Here is a 26,612-nt window from a genome sequence, read left to right as displayed (position 1 = left end):
CAACTTCACCGACCGATGTCGGTACTCGTTAACGGTAACACCGTGCACCTTCGACTCGGGACCAGTTAGAACGGATGCGCGTCCGTGTCGCCGCGTTCGCGGCGAGTCCTCGCCAAGTTCCACACGTTGACAACGTTATGATCGATTTGGTTATAGCAGCGTGTTGTGCACGCTCGCGCGTGTCGCCCGCGTGTCCTGTTATTTCAATTTGAATAACACGTAACATCGTACGTGCGCCGATAAAGATATCATCGCACGTATTTGAATACAAAATGCTCGCGAGAGGGGACAAATGAACTCGTTGAAAAATCGGATATACCGAGGGAACGCGCGTTACAAGCCTAAGGAGGAACATTTTATCACACGCCGACAGGCAGTAAAACGTTCTGAAGAGGCACGAGGCCACTCTTCACGTATATATACGCTCCACACGAAACAACGTTGACAACGCGTATCGCCCTGGCGAAAGTGCACAAAATGCCGTACCGGATGAACCGTGGCGAGCGCGTGTCAGTAAATAAATCGGTCCAACCGGCATGGAGATAACGTACTCAGGGCGGCGGAATAAATAACGGACGTTAACGGCACCGCGCGAGAGAGCGAGGCGTCTTTAACGGCCGCGCCGAGGCGTCCCGTTTATCGCCATAATGCGCGGCGTGCATATACACGGTATGCCCGTTGCGTATACCATTAATCGGCGATAAAGCGCCGTTTGGCCCCGAAGATCGCGCCAATAAAGCGGCCGGAATTACAGCTCAGGCCGGCCGGCCGGTCGGTCGGTCGCGACAAGCGAGCGGACGGGCGAACGTACGAACGAACGGCGAGTCGCGAGCGAGCGGACGCGCCGCGACACAAAAAGCCAATCATTATTAACGCGTTAGCATAAATCCCCCCCACGTGATGCGTGCGGTGGCCTACCGCCTGCAGCCGCGCCGGTTAGGTGGCAAAAACGATTGTCCGCCGCGACGTTAAGTGGGAGCCCTCCGCGCACACCGCACACCGTTGACAATGACCGTCCCACGAGAGAGAACGTTTTCCAGCCGTCTTCTTCCGAGGAAGAAGGCCTCGTCGTGAAGGCTCGTTGAGCACGACGACGTGCCACCGCGGAAACTGCGGCCGGAGTTACGGCCCCGTATAGTCGCTATCGCGCGCCCGAGACGGGTCGAATGGGTCCGAGGTACGTATATCCGAGGCTCACCGGCAATAAATGTCGTAAGAAGAGAGAGCCTAAGCCGGTAATGACGGCCCGGTCGCGGTGGTGAGTGTCGTCACGCGTGGCCGACCCCGGTCGGGGGAGAAGGGGAGGGAGGGAAGAGAAGTGACGGCTCGCCGGGGGAAAAAAAATCCAACGTCACGGATCGTTTCGAGAGCCGTCTGTTGTCGAAATGATCCGTGACGCTCGAATCCTCATCGTGACGAGCCTTACATATTGGATATATTCTTTTCTCCGTCTCCGCGCGGGGAGGAAGTGAAAAGTCACAGAAAATCGTAGGAACGACTCGGTGGTTCGCGGAGCGAGCAAAAACACGCGCTTCATCTATCGGAGCAACATTGCGTGCTGCTTTTTGAGAATAAGCCATTATTGTAAAATGGATTGCATACCGCCCGGGACAGATCGAATGGCTCTGAAATGGCGCATCCGAGCTCGGTAGTAAATGTTGCAAAAATGTAATATGCATAAATGAACAAATGTATGCGTGTAACTCTCTATGGAAATACAGCGCAAAAAATTAACGAAACAATTTTCTATTTATTTTTCACGCACATTGCACACATTAACGAGGAAAAAATAAATAAATTCCTGACCAATCGATAAGAACCACCCTTACTTTCGAATCAGATCACAGGTTCGCGTGCGACGGTCTGAGCGACGTAAGACAGTCCCTCCGCGAGAAGCGCAAATTTCCCGTCGCCCGCGAAATTATTCAGACTGCAGAAACGTCGCGTAGTAAGACTTTCCCGAGCAACATAGTAGTATCCGTAATGACGAGCGTAACACACGTAGTATAAAACGACAAAAAAAAGAGACAGAGAGGCGCGGGGAATGGTGACTACTGGGAGGGTTGAATGGGGTTCGCGACCGAGCCACCGACCCCGGGCTGGGGTTGCCCGTCGGTTGCCATTACCATGTGAAATATTAAGCATTTGCGGCCACGGTAATTACCGCGATGGGAGCGACGCGGCTTCGATTAGATCTAAGGCGGCCGGCTAATGCTGTTAATTGCGATGGATTGCGTAATTGTCGGCGCGAAGGGTATGTCCGCCTCGGGCCTCGGGGCTGCACACGCTTTAATACACGCGTGTCAGAGCGCGTAACATGCGCGGCGCGACTACTATAGAGCGCGGAGAAAGAGACAGGTCCGGTTCACCGAGATAAGGAATAATAAGGCGAGCATGCACATACACACGCACACACACGCGCGCGCGCGCACGCTCTCGTACTTTCCTTCTTAATACGCAAATTACGATTCCGCGCGTATGCCGTGCAACCGAGTGCATCTTACATAAGCCGCGCGATAAATTAACATCGATTCCGAAGCGTGTCGCTGAAAAAATAGTTTTGCGCTCGCAGGCGTAATTGCGGGTGATTATCCAAATAAAGCTGTGAAAACATTATACAAATAACGGCCTGTAATATATTCTGCAACCGCGGCGGCGAGCTTTCGGTTTTCTTACGAACTTTTAACGAATGTTTGCGCTAAAACGCGCGCGCGAATGTATGTACCTTACGTAAAGTGCGATCAATTAACGTCAATCTTGTATGCATGAAAAATCCGCGCGCGTTTGCGCGCGCATTGTAGGTACGCGACGTAAAAAGTCGCTCGAATAAGAACGGCGAAAATAAACAAATGTCTGTCATGTCCTTTCTAATTTAATAAATTTCTTACGAGCCCATTACGCATTCGCGTTTCAAGTCGGGTCTTGCGTAAGATTCGCACGAAAAGTTAACGTCAATATTATATATAGTATCGAAAGTATACATGCAATTTAGCCGCAACTGTATGCAAGAAAAGTAATACTTTTTAATTTAAGCACATTGTGAGCTTGTCTTACATAAGACCGACAGTAGATCGATCGATATCAACGCATTACGTGGTCAACAAATAAATAAATATGTGTACATCATTGATATAATCTGAGTTGACAGAGCCATGAATGTAGAATAGTTAATTTTCCATAATCCAAAAAAAATTTTTTCAAACCAAGCCAATTTTTAATCTCTATTACGAATCTTTTTCAATCAATATGTAAAAGAAAAGAGATAGATCAATATAAAACGCAGGACACAATGTACATAATAGGTATAGGAAAATTCGAAAGCTATAATAAAAGACACGCCGGATGTTATAGATCATATATTATTAATTCGCAAACGATGTAATTGCACATCTATGCAAAATCATGCAGTTAAACGAATTAATGCTCTATATAGATTATTATATGTAATTTTGTAAACGACTACGGTATTACCCGATTTATAAATTTATGAGCGCGGGAGAAATCGTGAATAGAATGATTAATCCCCTTTCACATTTCTTTAGGAAGAACTACAGACAAAGAAAGAAGCGTATCAACAATCATTAAGCGATTAGAAGTTTATACTCCAAGTGTATGAATGTCACATGATAGACACTTTTTCTTGATTTATCAACAATTATTTTGCGCAAAATGTTACATACGAAAAAAATATCGTGGGCAACTTAATATTCATCAATTTATTCATTGCAAATATTTATATAATAGCGGTGATAAAAATATATCCCGTTCTTTCGCACGACTACGAGCGAATAAACCACGCTCAAGTATGCTAAAGGGATAGGTATACACAACCGTATAGGTGGTTACCAAAGACCGTGCCACGCAGGGAAATAAATGATCCCATTTTACAGCCATAAATCAATCGTCGCAAAAAGAGCCGAAGTCGCCGACGCGGGCTGAATGACATGCAGGTACAAAGAAATCCATACGAGCACATGAAAAACGAAGGTGTTATCGCGCGAATTCATGTTTGAGTTCCTCCCTCGCTCTATTTTTAAAGGAACATTTCATCGGTGTTCGCCTAAAGAAAAATTTGTTTTGAGTCGAGAAAAAAAAATCTACTGATCGGATTTATACAAATCGGATAACCGATAGCTCGACCGGTAGTTTCCTCGAGGCAGACGAGATATCCCTGATAATTACCGCGCTAATTGTTTATTGAGACGTGTCGGAGCCGGACGGTTGGATATTGAAAAATCTAGTATGCTAAATATTTCGAATTATAAAAATTCAAAATGTCGTTTCTCCGAAGTAAATTTTCGCTGAATATCATACAGCTTTATAATCGCATCTTTACGTGGACGGTTCAGGTTGCGTCTAGAAAAATACCGCGAAACGAATATACGAGAGAAGTGGAAAAATAATCCGAAGATCGAAAGGGATCGTCCTCCCGCGACACGAGATCCAGGCGGCTCCTCTTCTGCAATCCTGGTTTCGTCTTCTTATTCGCGCGGTGTGCTTATATAGGAGCTGCTCGAGCGCGATCCTTCGGGGACCGCGTTCGCTCGCATCAGGCGGGGAGGAAAAAGCGTGCCGGGCAATTTGTGACGAGGTGCCTGGCGGCGCGATGCAAGCTCGTATTATACACGTACGAGCGCCCGCTGTTGTACACACGGACGTATAGTATATATCTTTATATACCTGTACGTAAATACGCGACGATGGCAGGCGACGACGGCGGCGGCGGCGGTGACGACGGCAAAGGCGCGACTCGCGCGCGATCGCTCTCATTAGCCGCATACGCGTCTAGATAATTCGTTATAAAAGCGAGGGATTCCGATGTCGCGTAAACGCAGGATATATGGCCCGCGGACCCGTTTAAGAGATACACGTCACTCCTGCGCGCTCGTTCGCCCCGCGAAAATTCGCTTTGAGACGCCCCGCGACACGTTTCTTACGGCGGGGATGACCGTCTTCTCGATAATCACTCGCTGTCCGCAGGAAATACGTGAATTAAATACAAGTGTAGACGCGCATCGCGCGCGTTTTCCTTTCGATACAGCTAGGTGGCCGAAGGTATTTTGTTCAGCCAGAAGAGAAACTTCGAGAACACGTAGGTACTATTTATTTATACCGACTGAAAAAGTTCTAAAAAGATTTCTATGAATCATGCATGAGAGGAGGCATCGTGTGACGTCGTATGTAGATTACCCGTATGCAGAATGCCCATCGGGTTCCCGCATCATTTCTCAATCTTTTTTGTTTGTTGCCCTTTTTTTGAATTGCATTTATCTTCGTGACCCTCCCATTTTTCAGTTTTGAAAAAAAAATTCCACTTCACGTGTGCAACACATTCGGCAATATATAGTTGTCTCAACATCTCACACATACATGACCCTTCGGAAATAAGCAACGAACTATGTATACTATTAGCCTACATCAACGAAACCTGTTACTCTAACATGGAATATTTATTCGTGCATATCTTATTACAGACACGTAAAATATTGAAATATAAATTAAAGTATTTAAGACCAGAAGAGGACCACATTAAAGGTCGAAACGTTGTTTTATATTTATATTTTTATGTATTATTAGAAAACCTATTAAAGTTACTTGAATTGTAATTATTGACAAGAATACCTAGTCAGGCTCGTTGGCCCTATTTCTGATTATTTATGATTTTAAATCGTTGAATCGGTTAAGTTCTTTTTGTAATTTTTAAAATATTTAAATTCTTCTCAACGAGGAAAAGCACGCTCGCGCTGCAAGTATATCGATATTTTCGAGGGCCACGTGGATCGCGAGCCGTAAAAATGTGCGAAACCCTGGCCGATATGTAAAATCGGAGCGAAATCGGAGTATTAATAATCGCCAAGCGCAGATATTCGGCTCGTTCCGAAACGAAAGCGAGTCGTTCGCGACGGTCGAATACCGTGAAACGCGATAAAACCTGCGTTACACGTAGGCGTGCCTACCTTCCGCGGTGTACTCGGGGCGTCGAAGACTGCCGAGCCGGTTAAATTACGACGACAAGTTCGGCTCTCCGCTTAAGCAAAGCACAGGTTGTCGCATGTTCTGCCTTCCTTTCGTCCTTGGCGCGAGAAGTTACATGCGCTTTCGCGCCGTTTAAAACTATCGCCGCCTCGCCGAGCGTAATACCCCATCAATAATCATCGACTAGCCGACTAGTCGGCGAAAGAGCACGCTGATTTATCGGAGAAACTGTCGAGCGACGAAATAAAAGAAATCCCTGAGAGAGCGCTAAACAGCAGCGGGTGAATATTATAACGTTGATGACAAAGAGGATTTTGTATAGTAATAAAGTAATTTCAAGTTTATTCTACAAATCCCTGCAACAACTATACATATCCTTTCCCTCAATTTTATTTTACACTCGTCAATTTTAAAATATTTTAAAAATTCCAAGAATATAAAAAAGGCAAACCAGTGCATTCAACACAAATTATCTTGCTATAATTATAGATTCATAATTTCAATTGCGAGATCGGCTGTTATAAGAGATTTGAACATTATGAAAAACATCATAAATTATCCTTAATTTTACAACACAGCATAACGTTTTTGCAACACGCAATTATCTCTTATCAAACAAATTAAATAATCATCTCTTATAAATTTAATTTCCAAATTTCATGATTTTTTACAATAATAATGATAATCATTGTGATTATCCCAAAGAGTTGATACGTCAAGTTAATCCTTCTCACGTTTGCCTGTTCATAAATATTCTCCACTCTTTCCCCGGAATTCCGCGAGCACGAAGTGCGTCTCACGTCGACAATGTTCGGCCGGGGGCTCCACCCCGACCTGTACCTCCCGCCTTATCTTCGGATCGTCGCAGCGTTAATGAAGCGCATCGTTGCTCGGTGTACACCTAACCGACGAGCCGAGTCGTGGAACGCGCCGTGCGCGACGCTCACTTGCTCGACATTCCATACAAATGTTCCGGCCGATCAGATTACTCGCCCCGGCTGATGCGGCGGCCCGCCTCCCCCTTCAACCCCTTCGATCTTTATTTTTTTTTTGCTTCTCCGCAACGACGTACGCCGCAGCAATTTCGTCCCGCGCGACGTTCCGCGGATCCACAGGACGGTTAAAGAGAGACGCGTCTCCAGCAGTCTATGTACCGCGCGCTCTCTAAGTCGCAGTCAACTTGCTCTCGAAATTGCCATCAGAAGAAGATGAAATGTTCTCGTCTCTCGTTAAATTAGGTACAAGCCGCGAGAGTTCTTGGTAGAATAAAACGCAAGATTTATTGTACGTTGTACAATTACGGCGACGACGTGCTGATGTCTGACATCTGCACAGACTTAGTAATCCGAAATTGCTCTTTTTCTCATTTTTAATTAAAAGATACAAATAAAAACTGAGCTCTATAGCTTTGCTTCTAAGATTAGTCTTCCTCCTGTTATTTTTAAATTAGATTGTATCTTGTTTTTCCTCAAATGTATGTTGCACCATCACGTCATGCAAAAAACGTGTGTGTACTTCGATATAGATGATGTATAAGTGTACATATAGTGTCCAAACAGTGTATCGAGCTCGGGTTCACGAGTTCACCTATAAGCCTAAATGACTATGCGAATCAGTCATTTCCGCGGGAGAAACTGCTCTTTAATGAGATTTTAAATACCACGACATCTATGTTGGACGGTACCATTATATTTCAGTGTTACAAGATTGCGACATTTAGATGTTACACCGACTCGTATTAAGGCAAGAAACATCACAAGCTGTATTCCAAAAATAAGCTAACAATATAAGTAATGTGCTGATTTTATCAGCTTTTGATATGATAATAACTTATCATTGTATGTATTTTTTTTCATTTCGCATAATATTAAAGTGTATACACGAGTATTCTTCGATCAATTCGGAGCAAGATTCTCCTCTTCAAATAAAACGCGCCCATAATTTACTATACGAATACGAACACATTCCGGGGGACTCCGTTTTAAAAACAGCTTATATAAGTCTTCGCAGTACGAGCATGTACGGCGATGTACACCTTCGCAGTAACCAGAATTAAATATCTCGAACAATCTCCATTTGTCTCTTCCTTCAAACCGCAAATCGTTCATCGCGATTTGACATGCAAGTTGTATGCGCTCATTATTTTTTATCGGGCATAAACCTTAAGATAAACGCGCCGAATCTCCGTGTATTTGCATAAGACGCGTATCGCGCGAACGAATCGATCGCGGATGCTGCGTACTTCTCGGTAGCGGTCCCACTCTCCCCCCCNCCCCCATCTCTCTCTCTCTCTCTNTNNTCTCTCTCTCTCTCTCTCTCTCTCTCCGTCGTGGAGGTAGACTTAAATTACTCCTGCGCCTTAAAGCGACACGCGCGCCTTAAAAGCTCTCTCATATGAGAGACACCCGTTTCATTCCCGATACTTATCGGTACGTAAGTACACAATGTTACGGCCAGTTCGGCTTTAAAAGAATATCCAATATACACGAGCGATACTTTCTTACGTTTTTATTACGGAATGTAAAAATTTCGACGTATTTACCGAATGTGTTACAAGGTGTAGCTTTGTATGTACACGCATAACAGGTAACCGGAAAATTTATGCCGGCGAGATAAGCATAAATGCAGTTACCGCAATCAAGATAATTGAGAAATTCGCAAATGCGTTTCCGTCAATTCCCGCTTGCCCGAGGAAACGCGAAGAGACTGTATTTCGGTTTCTCGAACACGCGTAACTGACCTTTCTAAAAACGATACGTAATCTTTTTCTAAGAAAGATTTAGCATTTTATACTTATGATATCTTAATGCGATCACACATTTATAATTCATGAATTCAGTGCGTAATAGGTGCGAAAATATGTTTTGCAACATATAAATGTTCCTCGAATTCGGTAAACTATAGTGCTCAGTTGATCTCAACGCGTTCGTAATATTTCGGGGACTTGCCGTCCCCTCCTCCATCGAATTTCTCAATTATTCTTGACGTAAGCGACGGGCGCGGAAATCGCGAGTGCGCGCGCGGATTCGAGACTGTCGATTTTCTGCGCGATGGGGTCCGATAATTTCGAGGCGCCCGCGCCGCGCGCCGGCTATCTCGTGGCAGACGTGGCGAGCGCAGCGGGGCGCGGAGAGCTGTGGGAACCTTAAGTAATTTATAGGATGTAGTAACGGTATTTTTACAACATTGGACATTGCGGCATGGGAACGGTAGACCGGCAAAAAACTGGGGCTGCGCGATCGAGGTCGCGGCTTACCCGCGTGTACGCCCACGAGCGCGCTAGACAGCCATTGTCTCGCGCGCATCTTAAAAAAAAAAACGCGCTCTCGTTTAAAGGCAGGATCTCCCTTCTTCCCACCGTAAATCACGACGATGATCTTAAATGATGCCACGCCGCGCGCTCGCCTAGTTAACTCCATATTTTTCATCCTTCCTACCGTGCGCGCCACGCTGCGCATAATTATTAAAACGCATCCAGGAAGCGTGCGGTTCACGCATAGCGAGCGATTATGTTGTTTCGGCTCATTCAACTATGCCTTTATATACCACCTGTCTTAATGACTTTATCTACTTTTCGCGCTAATAATCATACTGTGGAAATTATTTTGAATAAATTCATTATACATAGGCGTGTATAATAAATCTTATGTATTATTCATTCTTTTTTTTTTGTAAAAATATATTTATATTATATACACGGAAAAAACAATTTTGTTAAAAGATCTAAAAATTTTGCAAAAATAGATCTAAAAATAATTTTTTGTTGAATCATCAAAATAATTTGTCGGAATGTTAAAACTGATAAGTATTGCTATAAAACATTTTGACATTCTAGCAATTATTTCGACTTTCGCACAAAATTATTTTGATTATTGAACAAAAATTATGTTCAGATCTGGATTCAGCATTGTTCTTTCCGTGTATAATTACAAGTATAAAAAAAGTCTTAAAATAATTAAATCCGTTTGCTATGAATATTACTAAAAATTAACAGAAACACGAAATTAATCCACTTTAATTATCCCAATTCCCTTCATTCTATACTAATTCAAAAATTAAGATAAATGATTACCGTTATTTAATAAGTAGTACATAAAAACAAATGACTGTTAATAATATGTTGGCTGCTCGATATATTTCGAATCTCACGGTTATTATGAAAACTCCTACGTGGCGGCTTGTACGAGGGACACCGCGTGCCGCGCGATAATTACCGCGCGGCAGGAGCGCGCGACGTGGTTCCCCGCGGTCTTTAATAGAACGATAATTATAGTCCGCAGAAAGCGTTTATAAATCGACTAATGTTGGCAAAAACTCACGCGACGCGCGAGCTGAGAATGCTGCGAGACGAATACGATGAAAGTGGAATTCAGGATTCAAACGAGCGAAAGTAAGACGTCGTTTCGATTTCTTCGATTCTCCCTCTATTATAACAGATACAGTGATTGTATTGTTAAAAATAGCAATGCGATTTATATTATATTCTGCGTTTTCTTTTTACGCCGCACGAGGAGAAATGAGGAAATGCAGATGATAGAATACGAGAGAGAGAAATCAAAACGATGAAGTCGTCGGGCAGCTTCCCCTTCGCTTACTTCTTAATCGGCTTCATAGAACTCAGGCCGCACGATATTATTTGACAATAGTCGGATTATAAGGCGAAAGACACGGCGGCAGGTGGATAGAAAGGTAGACGCCGGATTTCACGAGAATACAAGGTCTAATCAGGCAGGAGAGGAGCGGCATCTCTCCTCTCGCCCGGATTGCTTTATTACTTCGTCATCGTCTCCGTCCCTCCCGTTTCGAGCCTCACGAGAAGTGACCAAGTATCGTTATGCAACAGTCGGAAAGAGTCTACTGTAAATCAACCGAAGCCATTAAAAATTTTGCAACAATTAGCTAATGGCAATCGAGCGTCGGGATAGGGGGACGATAATGCAGCGACTGGTGCGTGATTGAAATTGAAGATTGAATCGGATTTTAAATTAGAAAATATCCTAACGTCGAGACTCATTGCATCGCTGCATACTAATTTTCTCGATTGCCTGAAACCGCTGGACCTTACGATCAATTTTGATACTTTTCTCTCGACTGTATTCAACTTTATCTGTAGCCTTTCACTTATTGTCACCAACAAATAAACTATTTGATATAATCTGTAGCTCTCCTATATTATTACGAAACAACATTTTTACTACTATATCAAAATATCATTTCAATTTCATAATAATAAAGTCGTCGTTCTGTTTTTGAACATTCTAATTATCTTATTGTACAATAATGTTCAGTCGAGTGTTACAAATGTCAGAGTGCGAGGACTAATTGCATCAATTATTAGAAGTGCAGCAATAGAATTGGCTGGTCCACCGCTGCGCAGATCGCGCTTCTATACTTGCTCGGATTGAAAAACTTCGAATCGAAAAACAATTATAATCGACGTCAGTCAAATAAAAAAAAATAGAGTTATATCATAAGAATGCGGCGTGAAATATCTCTTCACTTGTAAAGTGACGTTTAACGCAGCGGTCGTAAAATCCGCAGGATGGACTCGCGAGCGCGGGGAAAATCGTCGCATCGAAGTGTTTTTCTCGAGTGTGCCGGGGACAACGCCATTAACACCCGTTCGCGATTAATACGCACTTCGACCGGGTGTCTTCTCCGCTCAAGTATTCGACGAGCTATCTTTCAAAGTACCCTCGGGGGACAAGTATTCTCGCGCGCGTTATATCACGACGACATGCCGACACACGGCGCGCGTATCGTCCCTCTTCTCCCTTAATTAAAAATAACGATAGCTCGATTGCCCGGAGGCTCGTAATCGACGAGCAGCGGCGTTTCGTCGAAACGGGATTGGCGCGGGCATAATCATAATTTCCCTCTCTACCGCGCATTTTTCTCGGCACCGCATCCGCGCGGTGCGTCCCGCTGCAATTGGCACGACCGCGCGACTGCAGACTGCCGCAACTCGGCTCCGCGGATGTTCAAGGACACGCCTGTGCCTGTCGCCTGTTCGTATATAGGTATACCTTGGCGCGTGTACGTCCGTTCTCTGCCCGGTTGCGCGATTCTTAGAGAATGGAACGTCGTCGTACGAAATAACGAAACTCCGCGGCGGCGCGTAAACCGCGGTGAAACGCGCGATAAAATAGGGATTTTATAAGTTAAATTAACGCCCGCGTCGTTAACACCGTGTCGCACGCTAACTCGATTCCGGCTGGTAATAGCCCGATAACTAAATTCCTTAAATAACGATCCGTACAATTTGTTAAATGAGAAATACGTTTAATGTAAATCGTTAGAATTTAATCGCTTCTCACGTCTTTTCAGACATCGGCTTCTCTATACGCTATATTACATTTTCACAAGATGATAATATAATCCAAATTCATTAAAATTTAACTAAATAAAATAGCTTGTCTTTCATTTATAATATGTTTGCATTACTTTTACAATTAAAATATTACTTTCTGATACTTACAATCAGTAATTCTGTATATTAAATCTCCCATTACAAAAAATTAGCTTCAAATTTTCTGATGAGAATCTTCTATTAAAAAAAAAAACAATGCATTAGGGAAAAAATAAAGAGAAAAATCGTATTATAGACAAATAAAAAGAGCACACAGAGAAAGAAAAAAGAAAATCGAAGCTGTCACTGATGCAAATTGCTTTCCACGTATATGTCGTACTGGTGATATTAGTGATTACCTCAGCCTGTTGCCTCAGCTAACATCAATATGGATTTTGCGTATGCGCTACACAATCGTAAATATACTGACAGATTAATATACGGTTTAATTTCACAGCGCGAGATATATACGCGATGACCTCACGCTTCATCCGCCACGAGTACAACGAGTAATACATGCGCGAGGGTTATTGAAAATCCTCATTAGAGGATCATTGAGAATCCTCATTACCGGTGGACCTATTAAAAATTTATAGCCGCGGCTCACTACATTACGATTTGAGTAAAGCTGTAGACTTAATGTTTAACGAGTTAAAAATGTTTCGTCGTATTATATCAGAGAGAATTGCACAATCAGTACACGTCTTGTTAAGATCTCGCGAGAATTTTTCTTCCGGTATTTTTGTTCAATAGCGTTATATTCATATACTGTTAGCAAATAATAAATAAAGTTATTATATGTAAAAAACATTAAGCGGACCGGATATTCTATTGGCAACATTAGTGAGAGAAATTCCACACTTAATTAAACGATAAGACAGCTGAAGAATCCTGATCAATTGGCATATTCACTGCCAAACGTTAAAATTAGTTATGATTTCCTCTAGCCTCTATTCCTCCTGCGATTTCCCCACGATACACTTATAACATTAGATTTGCAATGACCAACACTAGATATAGTGTAAAGATATTTATCAAAGAGAAATGTTAAATCTAGAGAGAGCATTTTAATACATTTCGTCGCATAAACATATACTTAATCTTCGGTTGTCACACTTAACAAAATGACCTCAGCTACTTACTTTAAAGGATATCTCCAAAATATAGCGCTTCTTTTAAGAATTTTTTTCGATATGATGCCACTTTAATTTTAAGTTCTATACATTCAGAATACATTCCACAATATTCGAAATTTATCTATATAAGAATTTTTGCGATCCAATTAAACTGTTAGTTTTTAACGGCAAAGCGACTTTTTAAAAATTGGTTTTGACAAATTGACCCCAAGTGATAAACTTGATCGGAAAAAAGGTGTAACAACCGTTAAAACAAGGTTAAGGGTTAAAACAATTCAGTAATAATTCAATAATAATATTTTTTTGAAGGAATACAGAAACTCTAGTAAACTCCCAAAAAACGATAAACCTAACCTAAATTAAAACAATTTATAATAATTTATAACATTTTGAAGATCATAATTTCAGATTTCACGCTTCTCGTTTCTCTCTCGTGTCTTTGGTGTGCTGAGAAAAGACGCACAATGCCATCGCGAGACGCTTACATACGCTCATGGACCCAACTCCAATGCTTCGTTTGCTCACGCTGTAAGATAACTACGCCCCTCATTCTAACGTTGTCGATCACGATTTTACCGCGGTCGGCCTCTCTTACGAAGGAGACACGCGACCTTCAACGTACGGACGTTGATCAAAGTAACCGCGGGACAGACGTTTCCGCAAGCGGGAACGTTTTCCGCGTACCGACCCACGGCGGCTCGCTCGTACTTCAAACATTCCGGCGCTGATACGTGTCCGGTTGGGTTAATCCACTAGCAACTCAATTATTGTTATTTATCCCGATGAGGAAGGCCACGCCTAATGGCCGACCTTATTTCCCGGTGCGCCCGGCAGTTCGTACATTTGCATGCAATTTACTTAAATCAACGACGGAGATCGCCGCGCGTTTCGCTTAACGTAAACCACGACCGGATCTCTCTCTGTCTCTCTCTCTCTCTCTCTCTCTCTCTCTCTCTCTTTCTCTCTGTCTTCGTTTCTCCGACTTCTCCAAGGTGTAGCCCCGGCGCTGGCGTGTCCGATCCCGCAGTCCACTCCGTCCGGTGACGGGATCGCTCGCGGGATATTCTCGTTTTCGAACAATTATGCACAAGGGCCCGTTTACGCGCTGCACGATTTTACGTGACGTGCCCGACTTACGACGACAGTCCAATTGAAAAGCGTTTCCGAGCGCAACGCGGTAATTTAATTTGAAAACATTAGTCTAAAACCGGGCATTCTAAACAATTAAATCCTGAAATTGATTGTCCCAATTTTATATGATTGATTTTTCTCAAGTTCTTAAAGTAGGTAGCGGACAAGATTGCTGTTACGGTGAACCCTATAGTGCCTTTCTTCAATTACACTACAAAATGCGCTGTATGATGAAATATGTGACTGTAACTAACGCAAACTGCGTTGAGCCAATCCAACGATTGCATAACGGTTGAGCAGTAATTGCATCTGATTGATGTATACCAATAGATCTCTAAACGATCAGATCCAATTGCTGCGATTTCGATCCTATATGATACGAAGATCGAGCGTTTGCGGACACGAACAGTTTCATGCCGGCCACTATTCCACTTTAATCCTATTACACTCTTTAATTACATTTCACGAGTTCCATATAATACTTTAATTTAATTTAAATTAAATTCTCAATATTTTTTTGTACATTTGATCACTATATTTCCATTTTTCAATGTAATTTTATAGAATCGTCTGAGGCATACAATTTCGACGAAGTGGAATTGATATCACAGGAATCTCGTAATAGTACGGGGTACATTTTTACATCTAGAAGCTTTATTTGGAAATTAATAATCCTACCTAGATTCGCTTAAATATTTGGAACCGATATATACAAACTCAGACGGGTCAACTAATTTAACGGGGAAGGAATCGATAGTTTCTATCGTCGCGCGTGAAAGTGGCACGAGCCGTCACTTCTAGCATTGACCCTACGAGTCGTCGAACGTTAATCGATGATTTTATCAAAAGAATTAAGAAAGAAAGAAACTACGCATATCGACGCCTCCATCAATTATTCCCTTTCCTCTGTCTGTGACTGCGAACTCTCTCTCTATTTTCTTCGAATCACTATATTTCAACACACTATTCGATATTTTGTACCTGAAGTTTATTCGAAATCTCAAATTTCTGAGAGAAATATTAATGACGAATAGTGCAAATTAAATATTTTTTAAATTTAATATTTGTTTTAATAGTAATAAAAAGAAAATGTACTTTTCAATTGCATATCTGCGCAATTTTATCTGGTCTTATTTTGTCATTTACACGAAATTAAGTAATTTAATACGAAATTAAATTACCAAACTTTTACGCTCGCAATATTAAATCATTCCGGGCGTACGTTATCGTGCACGGGAGAAAGAGGACGCGATTTGAACGCGAAGTCGAACGAAGTCATGATCGTTGCAATGAATAGTGCACGGTGTCACGTAATCGTGCGGAAAGGGAACGCGATTTGGGAACGGTCGATCGGTCGGTCGGAGATTGATTTTCACGCGGCTGTGTCGCAGGGAAATTAGCCAAACCGCCGCAAACCGGTTCGATACCTCGTGCCTCGACCGCGCCTATGCCTCGGTCAATGATTGCTCATGCATTTATTCCAATCCGAATAGCGTCTAGCATTCCAGCCTCGATGGCGTTGAAAACAACAATTTGCCGATAACGGATAGACGTCACGATTATGACGTCGAGAGATATGTACGTGTGATTCGTGTGTTAATCGAACGGTAAAACGTAGAAATCGGTGATTTTTCCCGAAAACGTACACGAAAAGAACGATTTTGTTGAGAGGTCCAAAAATTTTGCTAAAAACAGATCTGAAAATAATTTTTTGTTGAATCATCAAAATAATTTATTGGAATGTTAAAGCTGATAAGCATTGCTATAAAACATTTTGATATTCTAGCAATCACTTTGACTTTCGCACAAAATTATTTTGATTATTGAACAAAAATTATTTTGAAATCTGGATTTAGCAAAACTGTTCTTTCCGTGTAGAAATCGATGATTCTTAAAGATCTCTTAAATGATAGATAAAAGTCAATGGAAGCTCCAGATTCTCCCCAATTGTTGAGAGGCTTCAAAAAGTAACATAATTTCAAGCATTTAATAAACTTTTTAAAATTACACGTCTGTTATTAGAACTGGCATTACATCACATGTCATCAAAACTGGCAGTATTACATTAAAAAGTTTCTCTCAAATGACACATGTGTACAGTCGGCTTCCCAGAATGTCATCGCCGTAGCGTTTTCGCACGACAAGAAAGACATTGTTCATGCGACTTAATACCGGCGGTCGCGTCACTCACTCGCGCGCAAGCCACTGATAGGTTACAGCTGATTGCAGTAATCTAAGCGTCGATGTGTTCCGGGGGAGAAAAATTCTTGAAAACCCTAGCAGCGCGCGCGTGAGGCATTACTAACGGTACGCGTAAGTACCGGGCTTTAATATGCGGGAGAAATTATAATCACTCCGAAGCTCTCGGCGAGAGAGAGAGACTCGACGTGCCTCGCGTGTGGTCGCGAAAATCATTTTTTCGCCGAACGCCGCGCACCTCGTGCAATTTTTATCGTACAGCGCGGTACAGAGGTAATCAACGCGCTTACGGCGTTACGTCGAATACCTTCCCGCAGTGGATTAATAACGTGTTGCGTATGCGGTGCCACGCGCGCAATTCTACGTACGTGACGATCAATTTACGTATACATATATCAGGCGCGTTGGATGTATACTCGGCCCTTAAGTTTCACGCTTATTAAAACCGACGTGTTTACACGCGGCGCGATTCACCGCACGTTCGTGATTTCTAACGCGCACACGCTGTAATCGATATATGTATATTAACCATTTTCATCCGTAGATTACGCAACGCGTGTACCGTTTAACAAACGACGGGCAAATCGAAAGAAATATAGTCATGAGAACAAGATACGCGTATGCTACGAAATTCGATTTAAAATTCAAGCGATCGAAGATGTAGCAACCGCAGTCCAACTCTCGCTTGGTCGGAGTGTGAAAATCTAATGCACGGTGTCCTCGTTCCGTTGAGGCTCTGTGATTGTAAATGCTTCGGTAATGTCTACCAAATCGAATCGAAGTGAGCGGGCAATTGCAGGAGCGGTCGATGTAGAAATCAACGGCAAACGGACGTTGAAGTGGACATTCGTAGGTAAAATTTCTATTTAATTGAAATTTAAAAAATTTCAAAACTTAATAAAAATTATGAAGACATTTGTATATATAGTCAAATTCTTTTACAACTTAATTATGCGACTCGTACAATTCGCATCCACATTTCTCGCATATACTTAATCACATCGCATATCCAGATAAAATAAAATTGAAGCTGAACTTGACGAATCCTTAAACGCATATCGTAAACACGTTATCTGTAAGAGTGACAGAACAATCGCATAAATTCGACGTATCGCACTTTAAAGACGTTTCTTGCGCGTGTTTTCCAGCGTGTTCGATGCTGTTGGCGGAACATAATGCGAGCACGATTAACGCGAGCGATTCGCTCGGCAGATACTAATAAAGCAGCCTACGGGCCGCGGTGTGGACGTACGGAGGATCTACGGCGGAGTAATACCGTGGCGAACAGGCCCTTTCCGGCCTCTCGCCGGGGCTCTCGGCGGCGAGTCCCACGGTAATAAGGGACCTGGATTCTGCCGCCGCGGAGAATATACGACACCTGTCCGATAAGCGTATACGTGGCAACGCACGTGGCACCGGCCGCGTTTGCGATGCGGGCATTGCGAGCGTTACTAAAAAAGAAAATTAGCACTCATGTGTATAGATAGCTACGAAAAAAAATGCGTTTCGGGTTTCCCTCACATCCGCCTTATCAGAGGAGTACGACCCTGAGAAGTCACGAAAACGATTACCTTGACTTTAAGTTTGAAATTACAGTCGAACCTCGATAACTCGAATCTCAAGGGAAGAGCTAAGATTCTTTGAGAGTTACAGTTTTTACTTATCAAAATTCGAGTAAAAGAGGGTTAATGCATATGAAAATTCGAGAAATATTATGGAAAGGCTTTGTACGAGAGCTTATAATTTTCCGATTATAATGGCTTTTAAAGGAAAAAAATTCAATATTTGACAGTAAATTATTTATTGCATACATAGGTATAATAAATGTAATCATAAAACAAATATAAAACAAATACCAGACTATTACTCATGGTTACACATAACTACAACTTCGAATTATAGAAGTAGCGACAACAGAAGTTCGACTTATAGAGGTGAACTTCGACACAGAAAGAACGATTTTGTTAAAAGCTTTGCTAAAAATAGATCTGAAAATTAATTCTTGTTGAATCATCAAAAAATTTTGTTGGAATGTTCAAAAATGGTAAGCATTACTATAAAACGTTTGAATATTCTAGCAATTATTTTGACTTTCACACAAAATTATTTTGATTATTGAACAAAAATTATTTTCAGATCTGGATCCAGCAAAATTGGCTACTTTAAATTCGAGTTGCAAAGATAAAACATCTAAATATCTGACAAATAATTCCAATTAAGATTTACTTCTATTTATAGAGGTTGTCCACAGTGGAGCGGAAGAGAATGAACAAAATTTTTGTCTTATATAGAGGTTTTCGAGTTGTAGAGGTTCGAGTTATCGAGAGGTTCGACTGTACATTCGAATTCCTGATAAGTACCTCTAATTCTGATAAGAGTAAAATATATAAAATCTCCAAAATGTATTAGTTCTAAAGTATATAATGATAATTAATCAGATAAATATATAATAGATAAATTAGCTAAACTATAATTAATTATTAGTTAGATAGCTTAACCAATTATTTCGTTACGTATGCATCGCGGCAAGCCAGTGGTACTTTGTTGGTTGAATACAACGCAATTTGGTCTCAAGATGTTATCGCCAATTGCACGTGAAGAGCGACAAAACGTCCCGAATCCGAGATCGTCAGAGACGACTGTGTTAGCAAGACTCCCGGTGATATACAGCGGACGTGCTATTGAGTATCTACCAGAACAAGGATACAGAGTCCCCTACGGTTGTGGGTGGAGAATACTATCGACGTGCCGACGTGCAGCCTCGAGGTGAGCAACGCGAGCGAGAAGACGCGCGCGCGGCGGGGGGGGGGGAGTTTAGCCGGAGTTTCCGCGAAACGACTTCGAGAAACGTACGAGACACGTTACTGCAAACCGAGCTCCCGCTGGTACCGCTGCCGCGGGTACAAGTACCAGAAGCGAGTATCGCGAGATGTATGAGGAGCCCGTGTAGGCTTCTAAGCTACGTGCGGCTGTGTCCACCTAAGATACCGAAGTTTAACAAGGAAGGAATTATTCCCTCCGCGCTCAAGAAAAACACACGTAAATTAACTCTCCCGTAGTGAAATACACTCGTCCCTCGATTTACGCGGTGTATTTGTTCCACGTGTTTTTTTTACGCGGTTGGGGAATCGCGTAAATGGAGTCTACCAATACAAAAAGAATAACGTGAGAGAAAAGCCCGCTATATATGTGTACGTTGAAGAAATATTTATTTCACATACCTACACAAAAACAATAATAATAAAAGGATAAGATCGCGTAAATGGAGGCATCACTTACCGCGTAAAAAACGCGCACACAGAAAAAAAATTAGTTTTAAATCAAGAGACAGGTATTCTCAAATAGGCAAAACTTATATTTTATAATAATCTTAGACGATTTTAGATAGATTTGATTAAAATTGTATTGATACAAGTATTATTTGCACTCAGTTTGAGGCTAAAAGTCTTGTAAGATTATAATATTTTTATTTATATATTATGAAAATACCTATCTTGATTTAAGGCTAATTTTTTTTCTGCGCATAAAAAGGACCGCATATAAATCAAGAGATGAGTGAAACTTTCGAGTAAGTTTCCACGTTCGCGCATCTCTCTGAGCGCGAATCGATTTCCGAGTCTCGAAAAAGTCGACATTTTAATAGCTTTTATGTACCATCTGATACATATTACGCGGACCACATCGCACAGATCTCGAGCGCAGGTGTTGAGCTCACGTTCAATTGGACTTTCAATTATCATCCCGACGCATAAAGCCCGGATTGGCACATGTAAAGTGCAACGTCACGTTAAATGCAACGAAATGAAAAAAAAAAACAGGGACGCGCGGCGATGCGACGACATCCGTAATCGGACAGGTGAAATCGTTCGTCTACGATCGAAGCCGTGCGTATTATACACACACGCGCGACGCCGCCACGAGGGAGCGATGTCCTCGATCGATCGCCGATGCATTTTACGACCTTTGTCTGACGCGCCAATACCGTCCGTATTTCTGTCCGACACGCAACACCCGGGCCCCCCTCCCTTCCCGCCCCTCCTCATCACCCGTCTCGACAACGTTTGCCGGTCAAGGAAGGTCAGGGAGGGAAATTCCGCGGGCTGGTCAACCGCTTCGTGTGAGATCGGGGGAAGGTTTAATAAGCACCGTGTCGTGCCTCTTGTCATACTGTCACGTATTTCTCGTGGGATGCGCCGAGCCCCGGTACAAGGAAGTCTCGTTGCGCGCGCGCGAGAAAGGAGATAGAGAAGTCAGCTTCGGTCCCGCGCGCGCGTACATAATTTCACCAATTTCCCTTCAGCCGCTAACAATCCTCGCTCTAGGCGCCTTCATAAACATCATCGTACAAGAATGTGAGATATATTGTGTGAGAAACACATCGCCTGGGTACACCTTCGCTCGATGCCAAGGTGAATCGAGCTCTGAATTTATTTAAAAATTAGCTCTTTATAGATTGAGACAGAATTCAGTTTAAAAAAAAATACGGTTATACATACTTGTGGAATATCTCTTCACATATAAATATTAATGTAGGTATATAAATACAGTTTAATATAATTTTTAATAGCGATGAAAAAAATTTATGCTATACGAGAACATTAATTTAACGCGTATATTGAAGAAGCCTGGCAGAACGGAAAGAAACAATGACTTTTTTCTTGCGCTGAAAACGAATGTGAGATTTATATGTGCGTGAGAAAGAGAGAAAGAGGGAGAGAGACACACACACACAGAGAGACAGAGAGAGTCGGAAATTCGCGATTTAATGGACCAATTTAATAAGGCGGATTTTTCGGAGCGCCTCGTCGCGCCGGACGAAAGCACTCAAATCTCGCCGAGGTAGATCTGCCTCGCCGAGAGAAAAGAAAAGGGCACGCCGCGTGTATAATTCCAGTGATTTCCTGCTGGCTAACAACCCACGAATACGCGCGTGCAAAAAAACCCGTCTGCCCCTTGGCACAGATATGGTTTCTTTCTGCGCGCTAATCTACAGAATTCAACAATGTAATCGCCGTGATCTCATCAGCATTAAAAAAAAAAGAGCATTAAAATCTCTCGACTTCTCTATAAAAGCTTGAGGAGCGTTCCGGGAAATATCGTAATTAACGACTGTGTACCTTTCGCGGCCACGTTTCGTGGCCTCGGCAACAAATTAATTATACACCTCGGCAATCATTTTCGTTATACTTACTTATTCAACCATCGATCCGTTCTGAATCTGACGAAACTGCACGACGACGATATTACGCGGGGACGGGAACGGCAACGACAGCGCCGTGCGTCGAGCGTTAAACGCGAATGATCGGTTCGCGTCTCACGTAAACGTATCGACAGGCTCCTCTCCGTCTCTTTCTCTCGTTTTTTTTTCCTTCCTCTTCGCGACCGGGCGCGCGGGGAATTGAATTTTTCGTCCGATGCGCCGTTAATTAGTAGTATAGAAATCCGTTAGCGGCGGACGCGCCGGACCGAGAGCCGACCGATAATCACGGTGGACAATGAGCTTGCAGCGGTAATCGTGAAAAAATATCGCCAGGTGTCGGCCGTGGCCGCGCGGCCGAGCCCGGGAGTGATTATGCAGACTGTCCGTCTAGAAGGCTCGCGAGATGGGGGGCAGATGGCAGAAGCACGGGAGGGAAGGGGGGAGGGGAATAATTACCGATTCATTCACCGATCATTAAGGGACGTATTATCGGATTGCGCGCCACGTCCGTTCTTGACGAATGTCCGGCGAGCTGGGCGTTACCCCGGCAGTGAATTACGCCTGTATCGACTGGCTAACGACCGTGGCTAAATCGCCGCGCGGCCGCGACGGGAATAGAGGCGACGGCTAACTATACAGTTAGAATAGCCGCTCGTCACAATGTTCGCAACGCATCGACAGGTTGGACGAGTAGGCGCGGGGCCGCGTCGCGCGCGGTGAAGAGGACGAATTCGACAGCCCGATCGCGTTCGCGCTCGCGTACGCGCGAATCGACGCTCTCTTTCGGCGACGATAAATAATATTTATTGGGAGATAATGCGCCGCGACCAATTACACGTTGCGCGGGACGTTATATCTTATCGCGAAGCGATTTAATACGTCTTAACGATCGATTTAACGAGCGAGTTTGTTGCACGCAGCCGCTGAGATTATAGCGACAGATAGCGGTGATGCTCGCGTGTTGCCTCGTATACAAAAAAGAAAAGCCCTTTCCTCACGTGTAACTGTGTTACTCATGTAACCGAGGTTGATAATAATATAAATTTATATCATTATCTATAAACATTTTGAATGTTAACATAATTGAATGTTGAACTTTTTAACACAAGTTTAATAATTATATAACGTTATCGAAAGTTAAGTAGTATTACGTCATTGTTACAGTCTACACGGAAAGTTAGTAGTAATAGTTTTGCTGAAGTATCAAAAAATTTAGCTATAGATAAAAATCTAAAAATAATTTTGTTGAGGACCATCAAAATAATTATACAGAACACTCGAGCTGATTGCTGAAACTTAAATTTTTTGCAGCATTGCTCATCATGCTTAAGTGTCTTACCTAATTATTTCGATGGTCCAACAAAATTATTTTCAGATCGGTATCTATAATCTAAATTTTTAGATACTTCAGTAAAATTGTTCTTTCCGTGTAAATTATTTATATACTACTTTACAAAATTATTTATACATAATTTATAAATTGATGAATAAAACGTCCGAAACGAACCGCTGGTGCACCTCTGTGTGTTTCTTTCTCATAACATTTCGATACAATGAAGCGTTTCCCAGCATCGTAGTGTAACTAAGTAAGATTTCCGCAGAGCTAAGTATCGACTCGTTCGTCATACTACGCGCGGCGTTTTACGAGTGTTATTAGGTTGTCGAGGGAGCCGGGCATCAGCGAGACACGCGATCGCCACGAGAAGGCTGCTCAGATCCGGAACGAGCTCGTTTCTGCGGCTAATTTGAGTAACTAACGGAGTACGGGGAAACAAAGGCTCTCGGAAGACGAGAAGAAGTCTTGATGAGCGGGCGTGGCCCGTCGGATCGTTTTATAAGGATCCACTCCGCCCTCTCCTGCCCTGCCGAGAGCGGAAAGAGAGCGTCATGAAAGCCGAGCAAATCGGCCGGAGCCGGTCTCGGGCGGCCCGCGAAGAGTCTGGGAGCCCCGGAGCCGATACTCACGTCCGTTCCCCTTCGTCGCCGCTCGCTAACGAAATCGCGGCAAAAAGGTTAAACGACGCGGCGCTCTTGCGGCAAAATTAAATTAATTATAAATCGCGGATCCCACCGTGGAATTCTGTCGACCAGTTTTTAGGTTCCGCGTCATGCCCGGGCTTCCTACGAACTTTTCTGGACACATTAAAGCGTGGCTCAGCTCCGCATCTCGCATTAACGCGAAGCATCCAAGTGGCATGTGCTCTCAGCTGTATCTATTTGATTTTTTTTATTTATAGATTTTGCAAACTTCTAGGAACGTATCTGAGAAAAAGGTGCAAAAGTTTAGAATTCGCTTTATCTATAACAGACAAATTCGTCATTTTACATAATTTTCTGTTACATTAATATACCTATCGATAGATTATCAAATATAATATATATATATATATATATATATATATATATATTCCTATAATGATATTCTCTGCACGATAACATTTCAAAGATCTAAAACACATTTTAATCGGATTTAATGCTGTAGACCATAAGAGAGAATATAAGAATCATTATTATTTCGAGGAGCGAGCCATGAATTTCGGTAATCATTAAGTAACCGTCATTAAGCGAACGGAGAATTCCGGTGACATCGCGCGCTGTCGCGCACGAAGGACGGACGTTTTGTAATAGCCCGCTATGGAAATCACGGTCCCCGAGATGAAGCTCGCACGGTCTTATTATCCTATGAGTACCAAGCTCATTCCTCGGCGGACCGCAGAGAAGACGAAGCGGCAAAGTGGATATCTCTCCTGAACGTATTCTGCACGTTGCCGGTACATTAGATACACAGACATTAGGTAGGGTCTCTCGGGTGGACAAGCAGTTAGCGTAACGTACAGTTATGAAACATGTCACTCGTTATACTCGGGGTAACAATGTCTCCCACGAGCAGAATCGTGCGGCCGACGAAAACGCAACGCGGTAATTTATCCATAAAGAAATTTCCGAGAAAGAGACAGAGAGGGAGAAAGAGAAACAGAAATATGAGAAAATCTGCGTATCTAATTTCATTTAAGTCTTAGATCAGCAAAACGTACATTTTCTTACGTTTTTCAAGGAAGATATTCGACTTAAATGAATTATTTAATCTTATAAATTTAAAAAAATACATATGACTTCTACATTTTCTAAAAATGTAATTTCAAATTTATCCAGTTAGCATATCCAATTAATTATTCCTAATTGAACTATACATTGTAAATCCTTAAAGTAAGGTGTAAAAGTATTTCCTTTGTCTAAAAAAAAAGAAAAGAAAAATTATACGTTATATCTCTAAAAAGAAATACGCGCGAAAATAACGAAATAAAACCACACTCAAAATTAATTTTTTTTTCCCCTTAACCGATGTTAAGTTTCTTAACGAAAGTTTTTTTCTTAACCAAACCGTGAGAGGTAACGGTAAGAACGCGCGTGCGGTTCCCACATTTTTCCGCCGCGTCAGCGAGTCGCGAAGTTTGACGAGTCAAATATTTGCCCAGGCGACGCGATCGAAAAGCGAAGCGAGTCGGCCGCGCGCGCGCGCGCGACTCGACGCGACGCGGAAGCGCGGCCGGGAGCAGAGCACGCGCTACACTTATTGTCGGCGCGGTATAACGCGGCCTCCTATCCCTCCAGCCCGCCTCGGGTAAACACGCGTTAGCAACACGCTACGTCTTCGGGAAGTCGTGCCGCGGGAGTACTCGGGAACGCAATTAGAGAGTCGGCTGTACGGAGCGACGGCGTGTGCACGGCCGCCGGTGCTAACTGTCGGGGCAGGTGCGCGCGTCTACCTGCGCGCCTGCCTTCGCGGTGAAATTTCCGCGATGAGATATGACTCGCGAGTCGTAATATTATGAAAAGCATCGTGTATTGTTAGAAAGATAAATTTGAGCTTGACAATTGGCATGAAAGATTAATAGCGGTTGGATTGCGCTTAAGAGACTTATCTTCCTCCATTTGAAATATCCTTATGCTATTCTTGCTACCTTACGATCATACGTATGTATTTTAATAAATATATATATATAGATTATTTGCGGCAATCTCTTGTCTATAAAATAATATATGGTGTACTATTTTTTTTTCATCGATAGAAGATGTTGTGTCTCAAAAATGTATAAGATTATCTAAGCTGTCGTTTACTGGAAAAAGAATCTTGCATTAATTGGAAAGCTGATAAATTCAATAAAAAGTACAAATCAGATGTAGTTACAGTTATATCAAACATTCTATAGTTGAGGTAAACAGAAATGCAATTATAATGAAATACCAATTCCAATTGGTATGATCAATATGCATTTTGCATGTACTTCTTGCTGTATGTTGTACATTCAAAACATTTTTCTTCAGTACAGGGTGATCTATTTATAATAAAAAATATAGAAGATACGGAAAATTGTTTCAAATAAAAGTTATACGGTCTGAAGGGAGACAAATAATGATAAAATTAATTTTAAAAAAATCAATTTTTTAGTCACATGAAGGTCATTGCTTTTTTTTTTAAACAAAACTATAATTTTTTACATAATATAATTCCTCTAATTATTCTGCATATAAAAGTATTAAGGTAAAATGAAAAAATCAATATTTTACGAGATATTTTATACTTTATCACACCATATTTCGACATAAAAGATGAAATATC

Source organism: Wasmannia auropunctata, unplaced genomic scaffold (assembly GCF_000956235.1).
Source record: "Wasmannia auropunctata unplaced genomic scaffold, wasmannia.A_1.0 LD336063.1, whole genome shotgun sequence".
NCBI classification, from domain to species: Eukaryota; Metazoa; Arthropoda; class Insecta; order Hymenoptera; family Formicidae; genus Wasmannia; species Wasmannia auropunctata.
Note: the sequence above shows the minus strand (reverse complement) of the source record.